Source organism: Oratosquilla oratoria, chromosome 17 (assembly GCF_046742065.1).
Source record: "Oratosquilla oratoria isolate Oo_2021 chromosome 17, ASM4674206v1, whole genome shotgun sequence".
In the NCBI taxonomy this organism is placed as follows: Eukaryota; Metazoa; Arthropoda; class Malacostraca; order Stomatopoda; family Squillidae; genus Oratosquilla; species Oratosquilla oratoria.
In genome coordinates this window covers 15,306,544-15,311,543 of record NC_134793.1, presented here as the reverse complement: position 1 = coordinate 15,311,543, position 5,000 = coordinate 15,306,544, and positions in this window count along the sequence as shown.

Below are 5,000 nucleotides of genomic sequence, written 5' to 3'. Positions count from 1 at the left end.
GTTACTATGTAGAAAACGCTGAAAGAATTGTTTCAAGAAAAGATTAGGTAACTTTATAGATGGGTATGATAGGTAGTAAGGGACATGGAACTGCCTAGTGTAGGCCTTGTGGTCTCTTGCAGTCTCCTCTGTTCTTGTGTTATTGTGACGTGGGTAGGAAGAAGCAACAAAGGATTCTTAGTCTGAGTTTATTCCTGACTAGTTTCGCAGATATACTTTTTCTAAAGAAAATGGAAGATAAAACAAAGGAGTTTACGTCCGAGTTTATTTCTCACTAGTTTCGTCGATAAAATTTCCCAAAGGAAAGCTCAATCACGAAACTAGTCAGGAATAAACTCAGACTAAGATTACTGTATTTCCTCTTTCCAACCCGGCAACTTGTCAGAATGTTTCAACAAATGCATGATATGTGTGCAGGAAAGGGAAAAAAATAAAACAAAAAGGAAAATAAAAAGCAACAAAGGATTTGGTGGGAACAGTTTATATTCTCAGGCTTTTGTTTATTGTATGGAGCATACAACGCTTCCAGGTCAGGTGGTGTGGCGTGATAGATGGTAGGGAAGACAGACACGGGGTGGGGGGCGGGGGGGGGGGGGTGTTGATACAGAAAGATGGAGGAAATGGGGAGGGAAGAGGGGGAGAGGAGGAGGGGAGAAGGAGGGAGAAGATGAGGAAAGAAGCGGGAAGGAAGAAGGGGAGGGAAGGAAGGGAAGAAGGGGAGGGAAGAAGAGAGAGACGGAAGAAGAGAGAAGGAAGGGGGGGAGAGGGGAAGGGAAAAGGGAGTGGGAGGGAAGAGGGGGAGAGGAGGAGGGGGAAAGAGGGGGAGAGGAGGAGGGGGAAAGAGGGGGAGAGGAGGAGGGGGGAAGGGGAGAGGAGGAGGGGGGAAGGGGAGAGGAGGAGGGGGAAAGAGGGGGAGAGGAGGAGGGGGAAAGAGGGGGAGAGGAGGAGGGGGAGAAGGAGGTAGAAGATGAGAGAAGAAGGGGGAAGGAAGAAAGGAAAGGAAGGAGGGGGAGAAGAGGAGGGAAGAAGGGGGATGGAAGGAGAGGAAGGAGAGGAAGGAGAGGAAGGAGAGAAGGGAGGAAGAGGGAAGGGAGGGAGAGGGGGAGGAAAAGGAGAGGGGAAGAAAAGTGAGGGGGCAGGGAAAGGAGGGGAGGGAAGGAGTGAGGTAAGGAGAGGGAAAGAGGGAGGGAAGGAGACGGGAAAGAAGGAAGGAGAGAAAGAGGAGGAGAGGGAAGGAGAGAAAGAGGAGGAGAGGGAAGGAGAGAAGGAGGAGGAGAGGGAAGGAGGGGTAAGGAGAGGGAAACTGGTAGGGAAAGAGAGGGGAAGAAGGAGTGAGTGGAAGGAGGAGGAAGGGGAAGGAGGGAGGGATAAAAAGGGGGAAGGAGGAAGGGATACGAGAGAAGGAGGAAGATAAGGAGAGGGAAAAAGGGAGAAAAGGAGAGGAGAAAGAGGGAGGGAGGGGAAGGAGGGGAGGGAGGGAGGGGAAGGAGGGGAAGGAGGAGGAGGAGGGAGGAGGAGGTGGAAGGAGGGGAAGGAGGAAGGCGAAGGAGGTACCAGGTGTGTCATTTTGCGGAAAACGGCGAAAATATTTGGAGTCTAGAAGACGAGCCTCTATGCATTCATTCATTCATCATTTTATCTATTTACTTTACTTTTCCTTTATTGTCTGACTGATTATGATCATTCATTACTATATCCATTAACTTATTCACTTGTTTTTGTGGATAGGAGGTAAAGGGAACACGGGATGAGGGAAATACTTTTATTCCTGACTAGTTTCGCCTGAGTGGCTTCTTCAGGAATAAAAGTATTTCCCTCACCCCGTGTTCCCTTTACCTCCTATCCACATTCGTCACAATGTATACACATACTTGTTTTTGTTAATTACTGATTGACTGAATTATTCACTTGTTCATCCACTCCTTCCTTCCTTCCTTCCTTCCTTCATACACCATTTTATCTATTTACTTTACCTTTCCTTTATTGTCTGACTGATTATGATCATTCATTACTTTATCTATTTACTTGTTTTCGTTAATTATTGATTGACTGAATCATTCACTTGTTCATCCACTCCTTTCTTTCCTTCCTTCCTTCATTCATTCATTCCCTACGCCCTTCTTTCTTTTCTTCCATCTTGCCTTCTTTCCTTCTTTCCTGCCTTCCTTTCTTCTCTACGTACTTCATTCTTCTCTTCCTTTTTTCTTTTTTTCCTTCTTTCCTTCCTTCCTTCCTTCCTTCCTTCCTTCCTTCCTTGCTTCCTTCCTTCCTTCCTTGCTTCCTTCCTTCCTTCCTTCCTTCTGTCCTTCCTTGCTTCCTTCCTTCCCTCCTTCCTTCCGTCCTTCCTTCCTTCCATCATTCATTCCTTCACTTACATATTTATTCATATTTCGGTATATGGTTTTGCTATGGACCAAAGGTCACCCATTTTGCTCCAGCTGGGACGGGATTAACCACCCCACCATCACCACCATACCCCCACCACCACCGTGGCCAACATCTGAAGGCCGCTGTTAAGGCCGCTGCAACAAGTTTCGAACCCAACCCCCAACCACCCACCCCCACACACACACCCTCCCACTCACCCCTCACCCCTACCTACCTTTGGCCTTGATCGTCGTCTTCGTCGTCCTCATCTTCGTCGTCTTCGTTGTCGTTATTATCGTTCTTACTTCGGGCACAGGAGCGGTTACAAGTATGGTGCAGCCTCAGTGTTGTGTTTGTGTTTGTGTTGTGTTGTGTTGTGTTGTGTTGTGTTGTGTTGTGTTGTGTTGTGTTGTGTTGTGTTGTGTTGTGTTGTGTTGTGTTGTGTTGTGTTGTGTTGTGTTGTGTTGTGCTGTGATGACTTGACTTTACCTGACTTTAGCTAACTTTACCTGACTTTATTTGACTTTATTTGACTTTACCTGACTTTACCTGACCTGACTTGATTTGACTTGACTTGCCTTGCCTTGACCTCACTTGTCTTGTGCTACTTTGTGCTGTGCCATACTGCTTTGTGTTGTACTAAAAGCATAAAAACAATCCGTAGGGAAAGCACTGTCGGGGGGGGGGAAGTTCTGAATGCATTGTAAAATAGAGAAACATCACCAAATGGATTTGTGACTACAAATGTACACATTACATATGGGAATCCATCGTTTGGGAAAATTGTATGTAAACGACGGTAATGGATGTACGTTCTTCCGTGTGGAAGCACATGTGGAGTTGGAATGAGTATGTTTTTACCTAGTTGTATTATACGGGAAGGGAGCTATGCTCGTAGTGACCCGTCTTTGTATCTTTCAGCATCAAGTTGTGTCTATACATACATGTATGTGTTGATATTGTTATGGTGTATTTTAATTAATAATATTTTTATCTTTTTTTATTATTTGTAAAACACTGTGTTTTTTATAGTTTATGAATCTATGTAGTAATTTATAACGAGGCTATGAACAATGGTATAGGTAACCCTTACGTCTTCTATGGTGATTTTCCTTCATGGATGCAAATAAAGCGTAGTTACAATAATGTTCTGTACTGATAATCTATCGTCCATCATTATTCTTCATAAATCAAAGCTTTTATGTGTTGTCGTATTACTTTTTTTTTCTTCAATTCGTTGAGTCCGTGTTTACCTTCAAGCACAACAGGATTATTTTTTTTCCTTTTTTGTCTGAAGGAAATTCAAGAATTAAGAGCCACCCTCTCCCAAATAACACACACACACACACACACACACACACACACACACACACACAACTCGTGGCGCAGTTGGTAAAGTTCCCGGCTGCCACTACTTCGGTCCGGGTTCGAATCCCGCCCAGGGCTTAAATAATTTCAGTATCGCTGCGCTGCGGGTTGTTACTCCAACTCTCGTGGGCGAGGAGTTGGGTGTTTGTGTGAGTGTAAGGTCATAGCATTACCCATAGATCGGTCATATATGAGCTCTGAGCTCTCTTTCGGCAGGGAAATAGCTATCGATCATGAGTCCAACATGTGATCCAAGACCATGGTGAATCACACACACACATTATATATATATATATATATATATGTGTGTGTGTGTGTGTGTGTGTGTGTGTGTGTGTGTGTGTGTACGTGTGTGTGTGTGTTTGTATGCGCGTGTGTTATGTGTGTGTATCTGTGTGCGTGTGTGCTTGCGTGTGCGTGTGTGTGCGTGTGCGCGCATAACCTTACAACCACGTGTACGAATAACGACATTTTCTCCACATCATCTAAACGACAGTTTTCATTCTTTCCTACGGCAATTCAGGGTCCAGGGTTCGAGTCTTTACGACATCCACCTCGCTGGCGATTGCAATTTGTTCAATCGCGAAAAAAAGATCCCTTAAAAATCCACCAGAAACCTCCTCTACATTCTAACTGAAGAGAAAACTTAGATTAGTTTCGCGTCTTGAAATATTCGCTCACAGTATTTGAGCTTTGTTTACGCCTCATTGACTCTTCCTCTTCCTCTTCCCCCTCCTCCTTTTCCTCCTCCTCTTCATTTTTCTTTTCCTCTTCCTCCTTTTCCTCCTACTGTCTCCTTTCCTCCTCCTCTTACTCTTCCTCTTCCTCTTCCTACTCCTCTTTTTCCTCATTTTCCGCCTCTTCATTTTTCTTTTCCTCTTCTTCATCCTCTTCCTCCTCCCCCTCCTTTTCCTCCTACTGTTCCCCCTCCTCCTCCTCTTACTCTTCCTTTTCCTCCTTCTCCTCCTCCTCTTCATTTTTCTTCTCTTTCCCCTCTTCCTCCTTTCCCTCCTCCTCCTCCTTTTCCTTCTATTGTTCCCCCTCCTCCTCCTCTTACTCTTCCTCCTCCTCCTTTTCCTCCTCTTCCTTTTTCTTCTTCTCTTCTTCCTCCTCCTATTCCTCCTTTTCCATCCCTCCTCCTCCTTTTCTCCTAGTGTTCCCCTCCTCCTCCTCCTCATACTCTTCCTCCTCTTCTTCATCCTTCTCTTCTTCATCCTCCTCTTCCTCCTTTTCCTCCTACTGTTCCCCCTCCTCCTCCTCCTACT